A 19,710-nucleotide genomic window follows, 5' to 3' on the forward strand; every position below is an offset into this window, starting at 1 on the left:
ACTGAATCCTCCACAGACTGGCATTTCTTTCCACATGCCTTGTGCTGGGCAAATAATGTTTCTCTTTGCTGCTCTTCGGAGTTTAGCAAGGAGGACGGCAGTCACGGGCAGGCAGGGGAATGAGGGAGAACAGGAGGAGGCAGAGAAGCAGGGTACGGATGTGCTGGTGCCCCCACGCGTGTCAGCACAGTGGTTCCAGGCCAAACGTGTGGCTGCTGTGAGCTCTGTTTCACGGTGGGAGCATCTCTTCCTGGTGGTCCTGGCATCACTTTCTCTCTGGTGAGGAGCATTATTCATTTATTGAAGTCAGCAGCAGGTCGCTAGTTTTCCTGCAGAGCAGGACCCAGCTGCGTGTGCAGAAGAGTTTTGGTGCAGGTGCGGTTGTTTCAGCGGTGCAGAGCCAGCGCAGGCCCTGGGCTGGGAGAGACAGCCTGCTTTTATCAGCACTCACGCTGGTCAAGCAGAAAATAAGGTGATGCTGCATCTCACATCTGGGGATTGATGGCATCTGAGTGAGATGGAGCTGAATTTTATCCAAGATTGTTACCTCTGGTTCCTCTGAGTGCTGCCCTGGCAGGAGAGGGAAGCTCACACCCACCAAGCTTCAAGTCCAGTCTGGTGAAGTCTCTTCGTGGCCCCTCAGAGGCTTCCTTGACATTTCTGCAGCTGAAGGAGGGAGCTGCACGCTGGGCTGTCCCACTTACCATCTCCTGAGCTGCTGTGACATGGCCTTGTTGGGCTGCTGGCAGCTCGTGGAGGCTGTGCCTGTGGGGTGGGAGCCCGCGGGCGTCTCTGGGGGCAGCGACAGTAGGGGACATGCCTAAAGCCCCAGCAAAACAAGTAAAAGCTCCCAATTGTTGACTACCGAAAGACTTTGCTTTCCTCAGTTCCCCTTCACCCTGTGACAGGTGACTTGTGCATTCCAGCTTGCTGGTGGAGATAAGCAGTTTAGGGGTGGTTTAAAAGGTGAAAGGCTTAAAGCCTCCGGGCTCCGCGGATGTGGAAGCGCGTGTGCTGCTGGGATGCACGGAAAGGGGGACAGGCAGATACGAGCATTAGCAAGGCGACATGGCTCCTTCCAAAAGTGCCAGGAAAAACAAACTTCCTTCATATATCATGGGACGCAATCAGTGACTAGCTAAGGTGCTTTGAAATGGGGAGAAGGGAGAAGCAGAAATCCAAGTTCTCACAGTGGGGTTGTCTGACTTTGTCATCACAATCCTCTTCTGCAGCTAAATTGGCACCCTTACGTTGTGTAATACCCTACTGATGGGAAAAGCAAACCCAACCCAAGCCAAAAAAAAATGACATTTTTGTGTCTTACTTGACATTTCCATCACACCTCTGAAGTACTGTTGACTTCTAAGATGTACTGTGAAATTTTTCTGCCTGCCTACTAGAACACAGGGAAATCTGCAGGATGGATAAAAGCAGCGTGTTAGGAGAGGATCCTCAGGCAGGAGGATGGAGCCAAGCTGGTGCAGTACCTCTTGCTGTCTGCCCACTCTTACATCCTCCTTTATTTCCCAGTTGCGGAAAGACCCCTTGCTGCCTGCTTAAGAGCCACAGAAATGGGGAAGACTCCTGAGCTGTGCAAGGCAGTGGCTGCAGCTGCCTTGCCCGCCCCAGCTGCGGTTCCCCGGTAGGACGGGACTCCACGACGTGCTCTCCGTGCTGCTGGGTGGAAGCACGGCCCTGGAGCATCGCTGGAGGCAGCAGGGGCCTGCCCTGCAGTTGGGCTGGGCTGTGGAGCTCCTACCTGCTCTGGGCAGTGCAGCTTCCAGCTTCGCTAAGGGCTTTAGGGAAGCTGGAAGTGGCTCTGCCCAGCCACCGGTCTTTTCTCAGGGCGATGCTGTGTCCCGGCTCCTCAGCCCTCCTCTTCCCACGCCTCCCCCCAAATTAGCGCGATAGCTAAGGGAGAGAGAGACTCCTGTGCAGTTGGTTTGCAACAGCTTGGCTGTCACGGCTTTTGTCAGTGCATGAAAGGCAGGGGCTGAGTTTCTGTGCCGATGGTGTCTGTCACCCATGACTGAGACAGAAAGCCCTCTGCAGTCTTGACACATCCTGGCTTGCTTCACTGCAAGCACTCTGCTTAGGAACAGCCTCATTTCAACACATGCTTTTGGTTTTGCAGTCGTGAGCTTACTGCAGGCCGTGGGCTTGGTTTTGGAAAGTGCTGTTAGTCTAAGGACAGATTAAATGCAGTGCTTAATAAGGTGCATGCGGTACCATACGCTCTTCTAAAGTCTGAACTAAAATGACTCTAGCAGACAGTCCTTGTCCAGCAAGGATGCTAGTGAGCTTTTCCTCTCCAGCCTATGAAGGATCTTGTGTCTATGCTACAGTTTAACGTCTGTCTGAAATAGCTGAGGTTTCTTGAAGCTCATGGCAAAAGATGCGGGTTGTTGCTATGCCAGCACCTCTCAGCAGTGAGTTTTATGGTGCCCTTCTCCTGGAGGCAGCCAGCTAGAGCCGTGGCTGCAGGCGCACCTGGGAGCAACACATCGCAGGCGGGGGGAGCTCAGAGCGACCGGGGCTCTTCCCGCTTTGCTGACGAGCTGAGAAAAAAATAGGCCAGCGACTTGTTTTACAAGTCTCTTAAGCTATCGTAAGAATTTATAGAGTTCATTATACGATAAATTATAGATATAAAATAGCAGGTGGCACATCTTTCAAGCAGTATGCATGAAAATTCATCTCGGCAAGATCAGGAAAACAGCCCCCAGACCTGCCTTCACTGAGCAGCCACAAAGGAAGTGAGTTGTAGTTAAGAGAAACGCAGTGTTACCGACAGGCCTATGCCAGCGAACGGCAAAATGCCTCTGTGGTAATTGCCATCAGAACAATTTCTTTCCTGCTAGTTATAAAATCAGCTGTGCTGTTAGAGACACCGTTTGTAAAACCCAGACACTGTATGTTTTCATTAAAGGTAGCGGCTGTCTCCATCTCCCAGGCTCCTGAAGCACAACCCCTTTGGGGTCCTAGCTGGGCTGCTGCATGCAAGCTGTGAAAATATTGATGTGCTCGTTTTATCCTTTGCCTTCCTTGTCCTTTGCTGGTTCCTTTCTTTATTCCTCACTGGCAGCCACTGGCGCAGCCAAGTTACTTCTGTGCCAAGAGGATGAGGAAAGTCTTTCCTCCCAAGCCAACTGTGCTGACACCGCTAACCTTGATTTCCATAAATGATTGAACAGTGTTCTGTCGGCAGCTTAGTTCAGGCTCTGCCTACCCGAGATGCTTGGGTGCTGAGAGAGCTTTCAGTCTTCCCCATTTCTGCCTCCTGGTCAGGTTTGGTTCTGGCCACGTCCTCCTTCATGGCTGTGAGCTAGCAGTAGCAGTCCCGGGATGCTTATTCCCCATAAAAAGACTTTTCCCAAGTTATAGGGGATTTTTACGTTTATTTTAACCCACTGAAAATTGTGATTGTGTATTAGTATAGTGGGAAGGGGATTTCTCTGGTCAGCAGACAAGCAGCGCTGCTTAAGCGGTGGGAATTAAGACGTGTTAAGAGTATTCCAGTCATTTGTAACTCAGAGGCAATTTAATAGCGTTTAGAATAAACAAATTTGTGGCGGCATGATCAGCAGTGCTTGTTTTTGCAGCCGGGTAGAAAGGGAACACTTCCTAACAGGACAGCTAAGCCAGCTTTCAGAGGTCGGGATCTTTGGCAAGGGAGAGGAGAATTCAGACCGAGCTCTACGGCAAGCCTGCGGCGAAGGTTTCGGTGTGGATTTTCCTCCAGGATTTTCCTCTATCTGGACAACACCGGGCTCTCAATGTGCAGGTTCAGGTCCCCTCTCTGCTTTTGAGGCTCTGCTGCTGAAGGGAAGGGATGGAAAGGAGGAGGAGAGTGCTCTGGAAGGAGAAAGCTACTCGGAAAACACTTTGGTGCTAATGGATCGGATCCATTTGCAGCCTTCCTGTTTGCAGACTGCTGTGTGTAATGCGTTGTTGGGCAAAACACTAAATGCTTCCAAGTAATTGGTGGCAATTTCAGCTTTATCATTGCTTTCATGCCGCTCCGGGGGAATGCGTAGCAGAAGACAAGCTCCCAGACCCACGAGTTAATAGTCTTCTAAGTGCCATTGTGCAGGCAGCGGGGTGAAGCTAATGGCTACCAGAGGCGGGCCCTAGGGTACAGGGGCTGATCCCAGATCGACAGCGCTATCGGGGGGAGGTGGAACAGCCTGGGAAAAGTATGCCCGTAGTCCTTGTAATTCTAATCACAGCAACTGCCTGAGGGGTCATGCAGGTCTTCGGAAAACACCCCAAAACTGAAAGGAAAAGGAAGAGAAACAGCTGCTGTAGAAGACAGGTGCTTTTTTCTATGGAATACAATGTATGAATCTATCAAAGGAGTTGGTTTTGAACGATTAGGAGGAGGAGAAGCAGGAGAAGGAAGAAGAGCTTTCCTTACCCACCGTGCTGCCTGGGCAAGTGAAAACGTTTGGGGTGAAAAGCAGCTCGTCTGTTCTGTGCCGTGTCCCCTGGGAAAGGGGACGCTCAGAGCAGCGAGGCGCCATCCCCTGCGGCCCCGGCGCCGCGGCACCGACGGGCGGTGTCTGCCTTCATCAGAGCACAAAACAGCTGCGAAGACTGCCAGTTTCACTGAACTCCTCTCTGGGACAGGTTCTTCGGGGATTTCTGCCTGAAGCAAGAGGGACAAGGGGGAAAAAAAAAAAAGAAAAAAAAATGTTTTCTAATGCATTCTGCACTGTGACGGCTAGAAGATGCTTATAGGAAGTGGAAGACCCCATTCAAGCCTGTGCTGCCAGATTCTGACCAGACACTTAAACGTTACCTTCTTGCTTTCTAGATAAATACCCCAAATCTGGAGCTGTTGGCTCCTCTGTGGGTGGGGGTCTCGTGTTTTCTGAGAAATCTCTGAATGTCCTCTTTTCTTCCCGGTCAGGAAGAGGTAGGAATGCCGCTTACAGCCTGTCCCCAGCAAATTCCTGGGACAGCAAAACTGCTTCCCCCTTCTGGCATGCTGTATTTTGATTGTCTGGTATTTTTGGTATTCAGCTGCAGGCTAAGATCGCATTTATTATGGTAGACCTTTAGCAGAGAGATGATTGGAGTTTCAGTGCAAGCCACCAGAGCCTATGTTCAATGATAACAGACAATGTAAAAGTACAGAGCTCAATCTTTCTGTTTTAAATTCCCTAAAATGCCACCTAGGCAGCTGGGATGCGTGTTGCAGGTGCATCCACCCTTCAGTTCGTGTTGAATGCTGCTCTCTCCCGTGTTTAGCCCTCCCAGGAGAGGCGTTTCCACCTCCTCGGGCTCTGCCTGCGTGGCGCGATTCCGCACCGCTGACACATCGGAGGGCTGCTGGGATGCTGAGTGCTGAACGCTCAGCTGCCGAGAGTATCCATCTTTCTGCTGAGCCAGAGCAAGTTTAATTAGCTTATTTACCATTCCTCTTCATCCAGCGACTGGGCAGAACTGATGCTGGCTGGGGCTGTGTTCCCACACAGCTCAGCTCATGTAACTGATGACTGCGTGTGAGCGAACAGTGTGCGCCGCTGGCAGCTGCTGCAGGACAGCGCAGCAGTCACTCCCTGTTTGTTTGCTGTCAGAAGTGTCTGCAGCCCTCCACTTTGAGGCAGCAAAACCTTTCAGTTCTTGCTGAGCATTGCCTGGGCAAACTGGTGAAAAGCCGTGGTAAGCACGGCCCCACGCTGGCGTGGGAGATGTACTCTGCATGAAAAGAATGACTCAAATTAAAATCAGCCAAGTTAAAAGCAAATGGGAGGCAGCATTAAGCACAGGTGATCATACCAGCTGTCCCCATCAGACACCTTTGAGGATACTCAAAGGGGACACGTGGTGAAGAGGCACCTTGCTCCCTGACTGGCATCTGTCCACTGGCATCCCCAGCTGCTCTGAAATGGCACACTGGGGACTCGCTGGGGTGCTGTTTCAGGGGATTTCATCATCAGGAGGTGCAAAGTGGAGGGAAGGCAGTGCTGGGGGGCATGCAGAGGACAACGCGGAGCCAAGCACTTGAACTTGTTGTCCCCAGATGGCTATGGAGCTGTGGGAGTGTGCAGCACAAGAGCTTTAGGCGTGAGCTGTAGCACTTATGGGCCAAGGCAGATAAAAGGCAGTGGAGAGCACTGCTCTCGGACTGGCAGGGAACAGACTCCAGGGTCTTCTTCCATTCAGTGAGCTCCTCCAGCTCTTCTTCCATTACTTTGTGGGCATCTTTGCAAGCACCTTCCTAGTTCCTGTTTGCAGCCCTCCGGCGGCAGGGCTGCGTGTGGAGCAGCCCGGCCAGACCTCAAGTGGAGGGGCTTTGGCCAGGAGTGTGTCGTGCTCCATTTGCCATCCCTGCTGCGGGGATTTTTGGGGCCATCACCAGCTGGCTGTCCTTAGGGCAGGCCTAGGGATTAAGGAGCCCCTTGGTGGTCCCAGAGCAGGCTGGACACAAGAGGGGATCTGGGTTATTGTGTCTCAAGTGAGCCTTGGGAAAGAAAGCTGGGAGAAAGTCTTGGATGTAGGTGTCTGTGTATGTACTATCCTATAGTCCTTGCAGTATTGAGTTAATGCTAAACTAACTGAATAGCGACTAAATAGCATGTATCTCTCTCTATTTCTTCATAGGAACAGAGAGTTTTCCTTGTTTAACAACCAGACGCGGCATCCTGTCATCCGCTTGAACAGGTATGACCTTTTTCCTTGTTAGCTATTTTCGCACGGAGGCTGCTTCACCAGGCCAGGGAGGCTTGAGAAAAGAGCAAGAAGAAAACTTCTGTAACTCCTGGAACAATTTGTTTTTCTGGGGTTAGTTCCCACTTTTGTAATCCTCCTTGTTTTTTATTTTAAAAGCCTTTTATGTCTGATGGGAGCCACCAGGCCCCTTGTCTACTCAATTGTCTCCCTGCTTCTGGTTTAGCAAGAACCACCTTACAGCTCAGGGTGGAAAGAGTTAAGATGGTGTTGGTGCTAAAGGAGGGCATCTGAGAGAGGTGACGGTGTTACTGCTACGGGAATGGATTTCATTTAAAAGACTTCCTACGAAGCGTAAGGGAGAAATGCAGTAGGGCAGAGCGAATAGGGTGCCAAAGTGACCGGGTTTCTGCTGCTATAACTACTCTTGAGCAGGTAGGGTGAAATATTGCTGTTCTTCTGGTTGTACTCACCCTGGCCTTGCAGTACGAGCAAAACAAGGCTTTCAGGAAGATGAAGGGGATGCCGGTAGTAAAGTGACAGATGTAAGGCGTACTGGGAGGGTGGGCAGCTTCCCAGGGTCTCCTGTCAGCTCAGCAAGCTGGAGACGGTTCAGGCTCTGCATCCTTGGAGGAGTGTGGAAACAAACGTTTTCTTCAGCTGGTAAAGCTACCTCCTCTGTGTTCCTTCTGTGAGATTGTATTTCGAGGGGAAGGGAGTAACAATTAATAATGGGTGATATTCATGAGCCAGTGGGCAGGCCATTCAGGGCTTTGTTTTACTGAAATTCTGCAAGCTGCCATTTTTTGATGTTGGAAAAGCATGGCAGCAATTTTGTTTATACAGAATAGACTAAGGAGTCATAGAGTATTTTTAAACTTCTCATGTTTTTTCTGCTCTTTTCTGACCAAAATGAGTTTCCCCTATTCCCACCGAGTAGTCTGTGCCATGCTTCTGAGGCTGCCAAGATATTTAATGATGAAAAAGGGGAAACATCAAACAACTTTAAAGGAAAGCAAGCTGATAGTACAGAATGCAAAAACATTGATAGCATGAGATCTGGCATCTGTGTATACGTGCACACACGCACTTGTATATCTAAGTGTATGTATGGGGTCTGAGGCTGCTTTTGGACTGTTTCAGCTCTTACAAACCCATAAATGTACTCATTTCCTGAACAACCCCTTAGTTGACATCTGCATGCCGTCTCTCCTGGCCCTGTGGGGTTGAAGGAAAAGGAAATCAGGGATCAGACTTGTCCCTCTGGGATTTGAGGGTGCATAGAGAGCACACACAAGTGCCAGGCACTCTCTCTCTTTCTAAACTATTTATTCTCTCTTGCAAGCTGTATCAACCCAGACCTGAAAGTCAGATTAGAGCCGTGTGCCAGCCTCTCCTGTCCCCGAGGGGCGTGCTGCTGGCGAGGGGGCACAGGGCTGCCCGCCCCTGGCTGCACTGGTACTTGCAGGACACATTTTAACCCTAAACCCGCAGGAGGTCTGTCTGTCTGGTGGCAGCATGAGTGCTTGGCGTTCAGGGCAGCCCAGCAGCTGGGTTAGGAGCGCTGGCCTCCCCGCTGGGCCCGGCTGCCTGCCAGCCCCTGCCAGGGCAGCACAAGGCCGCTTGCAGCGATCCTGCGTGCTTTAGGAATTTTCCCATGGCCCTGCGATACCCGTGCAGCCATGTGCAAGTGCCCAGTGAAGGATTAAGCGGGCTCTGAAGACTTAAAGTAATGGGCACTTCTACTGTGTTCACCATTCCTCCGTTGGTAGTGTTCCGCTGGTGATGAAATACATCCTCAGACTAGAGAAAATGCCAGAGCTAGCATTTTCCATGCAAAGTCACTACATCAGCGGTTAGGGGGGAGAAATTTGACGGTGACATCTCGTGAGCATTAGCTGTCCTTTGTCACACAGTGACTAACAGGGAAAGCAGTGTGGGGTAGTAGTGGAAATAGTGCGCTGCAGGTGCGTGATGGGTTCTGAGCGTCCTCCAGGGCCGGGCTGTCAGGTGGGGAGGACGCGTAACAGAAAGGTGATAAGCAGGCAGAGCACGAGATACAACTTGGTGATGTTGTTGGCTCTGTCTTCCCTTTTCTCCATGCCACTGGCTTGCGTGTCTCCTGTTCGGCTTTGGGAAGGCTGCAGGGAGGTGTCCCTGCCTGGGTGCTGTGGCACAGGGCTGAAGGAGGCTCTTGGTGTGCCCGCATCCAAGCCACCTTCATCAGCTGCCCTCTTAAAAATAGTCTCCTCTGACCCGTAGGCTGGTCTCCAACTCCACTGCTAGCTGGAAACCTCTCCCTAGCCTCCAGCTAAAATTTATCGACAGCCGCAGTGTTCTTGTACCAAACTAGCCTGTGGTTTTAGCTGCCTTGTGCTCACCCTTGTCGTCAGCCTACCTGCTGCTTCCTCTGAAGGCAGTGCTGTCATTGATTTTATGATCAACCTGCCTCTTCCTCCTTTCTTCTGATCATCTTAATAGCCAGTTTCTGCACTCCCGTTTGCAAACACCTGTTTTGAACAGAAGCCATAAAAGCAGAACACCCTGTTAGTTGTACTTATCCCGTCATCAGCATTTGCTACATCTTGAAAGGCCTCAGGCGTGGTTGTTAAGTGATGGAAAGGAAGGAGAATGTCCCCTGTCACTAGTAAATCATGCTGATGGTGGTGGTGGTAATAAGCCTACCTGTTGGGCTGAGTCACTGGTAGATGCTTAACACTTGTTTACAGCCAAGCAACGGGAGTCTTGAGGCAGGAATTGGCAGGCAGAGAGTACATGGCTTGCTGCAGCTTTTTGGTGGGTATTTTGGACATGGGAGGTGGGTCGGAGAGACCTGGAGGGGAGAGGAAGAGGGAAATGTCGTCCTTACTTTCCCCTCTGTGATGATGAGCAGTGACAGGTTCATTTGCAGGAAGAGGTTGGTGAGGAAGCAAAGCCGGACCGTTCTGTGTGCTGAGTGCTCGGTGCTTTTCTCAGGTTCAGCAGCCGACCCCAGTGCTCAGCCTTTCCCCTCCTGTGCCGTAATAGGGCACTGCCTGCACAGTGGAACCAAAATAAGCAAGGTGAGCTGGCGAGCGGGTTTTTGCTCATGTGAAAACTTTCAGCAGATGAGAAGCGTATTTTCTTTTGCATCTCTGACAGTAAAATCAACAGAGTGCTTCCTGCAGCTCGAGAACCAGTCCAGTGTGCTAATGTTGAACTTTCCCAGCTGCAAGGTTTGTCTCCTGAATCACATCTCGAGAGAAAACTCCACACCGGGAGTAGGAGCTCAGCTCTCCTAAAGTCAGTTGAAGCTTTGCCATGGATTTTCTTCTAAAAATATATCATTTTCTAAGGATTATAGCTTCACATCGGTGTGAAGAAGGAGTTGCAGAAACAATGAGTTGCAAAACCAAACCTGTCGAGGTGCATCTGGGGCAGTGAGCTGGCGAAGAAAGCTTTGTGTTGCTTGCCTCCTCGTGTAGTCTGACCTACCAGGTGTCCCTTGTTTGTCTCCCACAGCAGACGCTGCTGCTGCCTAAAGCCAGCTTTATCCCCAGCTTGTAGTGCCAAGTTCTCTTGAACTCTCCTGCAAAGCATCTGGTTCTGGCTGGTGTCAGGACACGGGGATCTGCTCTCGCACATCAACACTGGGGGCTGGAATCACTGCTGCCTGCAAGGCAATCATGGAAAAAATGATCCCATCCCGACTTGCTATCTTTAAATGGCTTTGTAGTGCAAGTCCCCGGCTGCTTAAGCGCTACCAACCCCTTCAGGTTCAGTGCTAGAAAGCCTGATGCTCAGAGTTCAGCCTGAGTTAGGTGTATTTAAGCAGTCATGTTAGTAAACATGCTTTTGGAACAGCCAGGGGGAGGAACAGGAGTGCTGTGTGCGTTCTAGCAGGAGGGGAGCCTGCAAGAGAGAGGCACAGCTTCGTTTGTATTGAGCAGCGAGGCTTATGCGAAGAGCAGATGTTTGTTCCTAATGTTCTTTCCAGCACAGCTGATGAAAGAAAACTCTTCATAATCGTGACCAAAGATATTCTAGTTGTCATCCTTAAGATGAGTCATTTTTTTCCCCTCGTTTCTAATCCCTCTGAGGCTTTGGTCCCTCCTGAAGCAGGAAGTTATCATTCAGCCCGGGCTCTGGCTAGGACATGGTGGGCAGCTGGAGGAGTTGCACCGGGAGAGGGACAGGATGCACTGCACGAGTCACGTCCTGCTGAGGGCTTCACGTGTAAAGGGGAATCCTGGCGTCACAGAGACAGCGTGTTCTCTTCTTCGTTTTCCTAATCATCCTCCAATTCTTTATCAGAAGGCTTCAGGACATTTTTGTAATAAAATTGTAAGTTTGCCTGTTCTTCGGCCTTTTACCATGTTTGCATGGAATATCCAGGGCAGGTTTCAAGGCACTCTGCTCATCAGCCCTGTATCAACAGTTAATTTATAATGTTACCCCTACCTACATCCATAAGGTTTCTCTGCAGCATACCCTTAATAAAATCTCCCTGGTACCCTTATTTTAGTTACAACTTCTTTGTGCAAAAAAATATTTTGCTTATACAATTACCCTTGCGTAATTTTGCCGTGAGGAAATGTAACAGAAGAATTAGGGTTCTGCTTTATGGGTGGAATGAAAACAAAATTAGACACAACAGGATCGAGTCTAGGGTTAATGGCGGGATGCCTGGGAGCTAGCTACTGTGTGCAACAGCTTTTGCTGTGACTCTTGTTAACGCTCTGATTCATTGCTGTAGCTACCATAATATTAGCGACTAGGTGTCCAAGTCTGGATTAGATCACTGCTGTGTTAGAAGCTGCGTGCTCAAACAGCGCAGTTGTTCCAGACCCCAAAGAGCTTACAGTCAGATCTACAAAGAGACGTGGAGGTGTGAGCAGCAGGCTGGTAAGACTGTGTTTGCCAGTGTAATTACTGGCTTAGAGACCCCATAGCTCATGCTGGGAAATCAATTCTCACGTGATGCAGTTCACCTGAGACATTATCAGCATGAAAGCACATTGATTATGCATCTGACATGGGACCTAATGCTCTTTTACTTGTTTTGTTTTGGTTTTGACTTAATATCGAGTGTATTATGAGTTACAAAATACATGCTGCTGGCTTCATCTTTAGTCTGTCTCTGCTGTTTAGCATGTTTTCCACTGGGAATATTTTTTCTAATACAGCAACAGAACAGCTACTAACGCAACGCTTGTAGCAAATGGCAGAAATGGACAAAACAGTTCGACTCCATTGAAAACTGGTCCAAATGTTGGCCTTAAAATGGAATCAGATGCTACTCTTTTGCTTCCCGACCCCCATTCTGAGTGTTTAGATAACGGGCTTCAGCTAGCAACAAAAGTACCAAATTAAGGCAAGAAAAGCTATTTTTTTCTGGCCTGAAGAAAGTGGGGAAGATGTGGTAAAGCCTCCTTTCTGAAACTGAGCTGTTCCTATGCCTTTTAGGGCAAATCTGCTTTGAAATGCCCGGAGTTGGGTCTCCATATTGGTTTGAGTTCAGCTCATTGCTGGAAATGGCCAATTAAACAGTTTTGTAAATTGAAGTGATTGGCATTATTTGGCAGTGTGAGTTGGAGCCTGGTGCCAGCTCTCACAGCTCACCTTTTCCATTGTGCTGCCTGCAGTCTATGCTCTGCTCTCCAGCCCTGCTGCTCCCTCCCTGGGGTACCACTGGTTTCCTCATCCCCTTGACTCCCCGTGGAAGATTCACACCTTCTCTTGTGATTCTTCAGACCACAACACCTGGTTCTTCCTTTCATCCCTGGCTCTATTCCCCTATGTTCTTTCTGCTTGTTTACCAAAATATCTCCATTTGCTGTCTCCATTTACTCCCTGGACCATCGGGGTCCCCTGAATTAATTTCAGTTCCACGCAGCATTTCCTCAGCAGCTCTCCAAGACCTCTCTGCAGTGCTTTCCCCCTGCAGCTTAACCAGCACCTGGTTCATCCCCTACCTGTCTCTGCTCAGACAGTGAATTGGGCCAGAAGCAACCTATGATGTGGCTGAGCATGAGCTCCACATCTGCTGAGTAGACCAGCAGGAAGCTGCCAAGCAGAAGGAATAGGGGTTGAGCTCTTCTCCTTCTGTCCCCAGAGGCATTAATGCCTTCCATCTCCTCTACCCATCTGGAGGTTTCCTGAGGTGGTAGGTAGGAGCTTAGTGTCTTCTGTCAAACATGATCGAAATTGGCCGGTGTGATTCACAATTCTGCATGTGGATAGACACAGCAGACAGCAGAGAAAGGCAACAGGAGCACAGACATCATGAGAGAATTAGGGAGCAAGTATTTTTGGATTGCTTGCACATTCACACATCTTCAGCTGAGCTAACCAGCACAATCAAGCAGGGGGCTGACGATGCTGCTTTAATGGCAGGGAGAAATTTTAAGGACCTGTTATGTAGTTGTGGAGAGAGGCTGCTATCAAGGACTTGGTGCATACCTTGTGATTTATGTTTGCTTAAGTGGGTTCTGGCACTACAACGTGTCACATTTTTAATTGCTACCCAAGGCAGTTCTTTGTAAAAGTATTTTTAGAAATGAGCAGCCATCAGAAGGAGAAATGCAGAAAGCTTTATATAGCTCCCTGGAGGAAAGAGGGGGAAAGTGTTAGGGAGAGTCTGTGAAGGAATTAAGTCATTTAGAGACAATCCACTTGGCGAGGCCAGCAGCCCTACAGAGCTGAAATAAGATTTTGCATTTTCATTTGTTGTTGTTTTTGTTGTTTTTTTATGCTAACATCAATAACAGGGGCTCCTTAGTGTGGTGTGCAGGCTGCAACCTTCATCAGAGACTTCACACACATGTTTTTAAACTGTGGTTATTCTTGCCAGTCCTGGCTGATTTTCAAGGGTTTTAAGGGCTCAAGATCCCTTTCAGCAGCGCCAGGGGCCTGAGCAGACTTTTTGGGCTCCCAGGGGCTGGAGCTGTTGGACAGCCAAAGCTCAGGGCAGCCAAGGAGGCTGGTGGCATCCCAGCCCCCTCTGCTGCCCCAGCGTGCCCAGGCAGCAGCTCAAGCTCAGATCTCCGAGGCAAGTGCTACAATCCTCTCCTTTTGGGTTATTGCTGAAAAAGTTTGTCATGCTGCCTCCAGGCAGATGCTGTGTCTGGTCAGTGTCCTTCCTCAAACACAACTTTCTGAAATCTGGATGTGAAGGCATTGGTTGGGAGCCAGAGCGTCGTCACGCAGATAAAAAGAGACAGCCCTTGCCCCGAAGGGTTTGCAGCGCAAACAGGCAAGTAATGGACAGCATGAACGTTATAATCCCTCTTTCACAGTTGGGAGAGCTGAGGCACAGGCTTATTTTTTCATAAGTTCAAGGTCGTGGAGCAGGTGAACAGCAGAGCCCTGGACTGAACTTTGATCTTGCAGCTCAGTGCCTTAAACATAGAGCCCTTGGAAAGATCCTCATGGAAAGTTTCCTCATGGAAACTCTATTTGAGATGATCTGATAGATATTTAAATCAGTGCATGGATTTCTTCCTCCTTTCGTCAATTTTTAGCGAACTGCGTGCAGCTAATACCCACTGGAAGAGGACAAATTGCCAGCAAATAATAATTACATTAATCCAGAGAAGAGGTGAGACAATCATAATCTCAGCAGCCCACAGATAATAAAAGGGAAATCTCCTTATTCAAAGTACCTTATAATTGCTAACGATATTAATCTCCTGGAAAATGCATGTCTATGAAAAGTAAGCCAAGCTTTTCCTTGAACACAAAGTAGAGCAGTTATGTTTTCATCACCAGGAGGTCTGGCTAATCGTGCCGTTCTTCTTCCTCTTTTTGTAACCCTATGGGGGCATGGTCCCAGGTTTGCTGCAGTTAGCTGCTGGATCATGGGCTCCTTACCTCCCCTGGTGAAGAACGTGTTGTCATCTGCAGTGCTTAAAGGGATAGAACAGCTGATAATGTATGAAGATATGAGCGAAAAAAAGACAGACCTTCCTGCTCCTCCGACGTTGTACCAAAGGACCATTTTTCTCCTTTCTTTCAGCTCTCTGTTTCCCTCCTCCTAAGATGGTAGCTGGGGTTTCTGGCTTGGTGCATGCCGTCCCTCTCTGGGGGATAGGTTTTTGCTCCTCAGGCTGATTCGTGTGAAGTCGTGCAGAGGATGCCTAGTGCTGTGACAGGGACAGTGTCCCCAAGAGGGTGATCGATCTTTCACAGGAAGGTTCATTCTGTTCCCATCTCAAATGGGATGCGCTCTGGCCGTTCTCTTAATTAGAATAACGGCAGTTTCTGTCCCATGGACGAATAAATGAGTGTCTTCTTAAAGAGTTGCGTGAGATGACTCCTTGAGTAAGTGGCTAGTCAGTTATTCTAATTTGAGGTGTGAAACTCTTCCCCCTTCTCGTGCCATCAGCATCTGCATCAGCTCCTGCATTTAAAACATACCCTACTGAACAAGCTAATTTATGCAGCTTATTACTGGCTCTTGATTGAGCCACAGTGCTAATTATCTGCTCTGAAGTGGCTGCAGGCTCGGGGTGCCTCCTAGTCAAACTGCAGTAATTGAGTGTCCATAGCTGTTAGTCCAAAGGCCATGGGGCTGTGAATTTCAGCACAACAAACAGACAGACACAGTGGTATCATAGGAATGTCCAGAAACGTATATACACATAAAAATCAGCCTAATTTTATACAACTAGCAAATGGACCAAATGGAGAAGAATCCAGAGTGCTACATAGCTTTGATTAGTCTCAGATCTCACCAAAAATAAATTTCTGTCCCGAGTGGCTGTCAGGGTTGCCTCTGCCTTGCACAAACACGCAAATCTCTGGTTTTCCAATTTGTAGCATGGAACAGAACTTGTAGATGTGCTTTATGTTCCTTGAATGGAATATTGTGTAATAGTAGTGGGTGACAACCATACTGTCAGCTACATTTTTTCTAGAATAAAGCATTCAGCAAAATATATCTGTCTGGGCATCTCTGCTGCCTCTTACTGCAGGAGGTTGTGGAGCTTATGAAAATGCTGCAATGCAGCAAGTGTACTACCACTGATTAAAAGTAGATTGTTGTTGTTGTTGTTGTTTTTCCCCCCTTTCTGCAAGCTTGTGGGTGGCATTTTAATCAAGTTCTCATGGTAACAAACATAATTTAAAAGCACTGAAGCCTACTAAATTAGTCTTTTTCTGTATGTGCTCGAGGTGGGTGTTAAGTCATTACAACTGCAGCGATGCTGGTTATTTCAGTATTGCTGGTGCAGAGATGACAAGGGAAGGAAAATGGAAGGAAGTGTTGCTGAATGCAGAAAATCGTGGTCTGTTTTTTACCAGGTTCTATTGTTGTCTTTTCTGTAAAGAGGGCACAATTAAAGCGATGTGTAAGGTGCTCCTTATGTTGCTGTATTCTGGCATCACGCTTCTGCTGTGTCTATAATTCTGAAAGAGGCAGCTTGACTGACAGGTACTTTGATTCACTACTGAGAGCACGACCCTCCATCAAAACACCCATATAACGCTCAGGAAGCTGGGGGGCGTGTACGGGGCTGTCATTTATCGTGGTACATGCGAACAGCTGCAGAGAAGAGCAGCAGGAAGGGGTTAAAGGGAAATCAGGGAGGATCTGAATCGAATGGTTCATTTCTGTTAATGAATTGATCTGGAAAGCACCACACGTCTACAACATGCAAACTCCTGGAAATGGGGTGATAGTGTCTGATCTCTAGACGGTCTGCTTGGCTGTCCGATGTAAACATTTCCATTGCATTTTGTGCTTCGTGTGCTACACCTAATGAATTTATACTGGGATGTGTCTGTAGTCTGGCATAAAGGCAGGGAACGCGGGAACGCAGGTCAGTAATTCTGCAGGGTGTCAGAAGACGTAAACTACAACTTGCTCTTTGCTGAGCAAGAGGTTAGTTTACAATCAGAAACTGTATTGGCTGTTTCCTGCTGTTAAATACTTGTGGAAGTGAAGTGCTGGTAACTTTTGTTTTTTAAACTACAGCCTGCCTGCAGGAGGCTACTGCTATTTCCCCACGTCCTTGCCTAGCTCACCTGCAGAAGAATTACTGCCTTCTCTGGGGAGCTGCCTTTTGGGGAAGGTTAAGGCCCACTGGTGACCTCCCATACCTGGCTTTGTCAGTAAGGCCAAGCCCACACCTCCAAAGAAGCATTGAAAATAAAATTTAGAGAGGTAGCAAGATTGCCTGTAAGACAGAATGCTGCAGTTAGGCTTTGGGAAAGGACAAGACCATCTCAGCTATGTAGAAGAGACTTGGTGTCTCCCTGGACTTCCCCAGTTATTTATCTGCTGTGCACTTAGGCTGCTCTACATCCTCCTCAAGAACACGTCGGCTGCTTAGACCTTTTGGTGCAAAGGGGCTAGTTATTTGTTGTGGTGTGTAAGGGTTCAGTTTTACCCTTTCCTGTCTAATTTGGCCATGCATAAACACTTCCCAGTGGTTAGAAGAAATGGGACAGTCGTGGGACCCTAACGTGTTCTTTAGTATGGCTGCATCACTTTGCTGCTGCCCTCCCTTTCTGTGATCTCGTAACTTCCTTCTTCAGCAGTTGCTGAAATGGAGAAATGGATGTTAGGAATCAAGTCAGAAGGAATTTTTAATCTGGATTTTTAAGACCTGGAGTGAAAAGTGACATAATGCTGTGTCATCAGAATATTTTCCCTGGCCATTTTCTATACCACTGACTGAGAACTGCTCTGGGAATTTCAGCAGGAACTGAATGCTGCACTGAACCACCACAAGACCAGCTCCTCCTGCATCCTCCTGCTCCTCTCTTGCAGCAGCAAGTTGTTTTGGCCTGTTAGAGGAGCATTGGACAGTGTTCATCAATCTCCCGACAGACTTTGGAAATCATTCACGTTAAAGCATCCTGGGATTCTGAACAGGTAAAGCAGTAGGGAAAGGTCAAGAGCCAAAGAAAATATACCCACATCCTTTTTTTTTTTCTTCAGTAATGGAGCAATGAAGTAGTAGCTATATGGAGAGAACTTATTATACAGTCACTTCCTGTCACCGTCATGTGCAGTTAGTATTGACAGAAAGAAGCCTTCTATTGAAAAACACCTTGTCTCAGTAGTCGTTTCTTGCAGTGCAGAGAGGAAGAATGCCACCCTCACTTCAGAAGCTGCAAGTGGCTGTGAGCAATGCTCCTTGGAAGCTGCACAGCACAGTAAAGCTCAGTACCTTCTTCAAAGCAGCACATCGTTTGAATGGTCGGTGTTTGAAATACCAACCCTACCTTTTAAATGATAATTTTTTGCACTTGATCGTGGGCTTCATGTCAAATACAATGATTTGGGTATTGTAGTCTTTATTAGCCTGATGTTAACAATTCCCAGTTCACCAAGGAAAGCCCCTCTGAAATGTTCAGAAATGCAAAAGACAACTGAAATGTAACGAGGATTACAGTTTTGCAGTGTCCTTTCATATCAAGTCCTTCTGTGTCAAATAAAGTCCCTCCTTGAAGGACAAGTAAATATTTGCTTCAAGAAGAATTTCCTGACTGTTGTAGTGTTCCCAGAGAGCCCTGACAAAGCACCAGCATAAATCCTTCCTGGAAATCTCCACTGGCTGGCAGGCCCACAGTAGGGTTTGATCTTAGCAGTGCTTCAGGAAAAGGAGCTCTGGGGTTTTATTCTTCTAGTTTGTGCTGCAGCCTTGCTCCTGTAAATGCTTTCAGATTGGAAACAGCTACGAGGGCAGCAGCAAAGGCCTCCTTTATATAATATATAGGTATTGTCTTAAAAATTCTTTATGGATGTGTCTTCACAGCTCTGTAAGGATGCTTAGTGTTTGATGTGGGGTAAGTCTCGGTGCAGAGAGTGATGGCTGTGTCTCGCTTCAGACCAGCTTTGGATGTCTGGACTAAGAAGCAAGGCGCCCCTCTGTCCCTCATGCCATCCATCCCTCCGTGTAGCGCTGCTCCCTGGGCTGCGAGGAGCCTCAGGAGGACTTTTAGGCAGATTGTAGAGAAGAAACTGGGTGAGAAGTTCAGGAAGGAAAATTGGAAGGTGACAGAGGAATGGGAATGAGGAAAATGCTGCTTGGGATGAAAGCTGCAGGAGAGGACTTGATACCTCCTCCCGGTTTGAGGAGGATAATACATTTAAGTGTGCAACAGTGAAATGTTTAATCTGGACAGCAAACGTGGACAGGTGGGGGACTGGAGCCCCCGGGGTTGATGCCCAGACTGGGATGATGTAGGCAGAGGGAAGGGGAAGAGTAAAACCTGTTTACTGAACTAGGCTCAAACCTGGAACATATGCACAAGGAGACCCAGTTAGGACTGTGCCGTCACCTCTAATTTCTTCCGCAGCCAAACTCTCGAGGTATAACCTTGCAACCCCAACGTCCTTGCAGATGGCTTCATATGCATGATGTATGCTGATGTACCTCTTGACAAAATCTGGTTTGTGACAGAGGGTTTTTTTTTTTAGCCTTTTTGGTCTGTCTTTAATGTTCTTCGTCAGCAGAAGCAGAACAAAACTTTCCATTCCTAAACAAATAAAGTCCAGCACTGTACAGATGTGTAAGTAAGCGGCTGCCATGGCTGGCTTTCATTGCTGCCGGATAGACAGTGATTTATTCTGCAAGTTCTGTGCCCTGAGCCTTCAGAAATTTTCTTCTTTTTGTCCTGAAGTCTAGCAGTAATAATTAGCAAGCCATAAAAATCGACCTGATTTGTGGGAACCACTGAAGGATGCAAAGAGACGTTTCTGTTCAAGGAGACAGGAACAAAAGCGCGTGGTTACTGACCCAGTCATGTCAGACCTAAATTTTGAGGGAATCCCGGGCGCTAAGCGTCCTGCGGAGTGAATAGTGCCTATTCATCCAGCCCTTCTAGCAGAGTGAATGAATCATCCTCCCGAACAGAGACAGCCCCTCTGGGTCGGGGCTGAGGTCAGTGGTAGGGCATGTGTTTCAGACTGCTTGCCCTAAATGAAAAAGAAAACATACAAGGCGCTGCTTACGCTGCTGCAGCTTTGAGCATCTCGTCTATAAAACATTTACGTTTGGTATCTCGTGGGACCTCTTCGCAGTGGCAGCTCTGGATACATAACCA

General features: G+C 48.3%; 1 protein-coding gene across 32 annotated transcripts in view; it reads left to right on the forward strand.

Annotated features, from left to right (window-relative positions):
- MAP2 (microtubule associated protein 2) overlaps positions 1-19,710 on the forward strand; it is a 197,945-nt gene that overhangs the window by 100,830 nt on the left and 77,405 nt on the right. For 29 of the 32 annotated variants that reach the window (XM_048058262.2, XM_048058268.2, XM_048058263.2 and 26 more), the window contains one exon: positions 6,610-6,669. The exons of the other annotated variants lie outside the window; for them this stretch is intronic. The gene's annotated coding sequence lies outside the window, so the exon portion shown is untranslated. The remainder of the gene's footprint in view (positions 1-6,609; positions 6,670-19,710) is intronic. 32 annotated transcript variants of the gene reach the window in all.

Source organism: Anser cygnoides, chromosome 6 (genome assembly GCF_040182565.1).
Source record: "Anser cygnoides isolate HZ-2024a breed goose chromosome 6, Taihu_goose_T2T_genome, whole genome shotgun sequence".
Taxonomy (NCBI): Eukaryota; Metazoa; Chordata; class Aves; order Anseriformes; family Anatidae; genus Anser; species Anser cygnoides.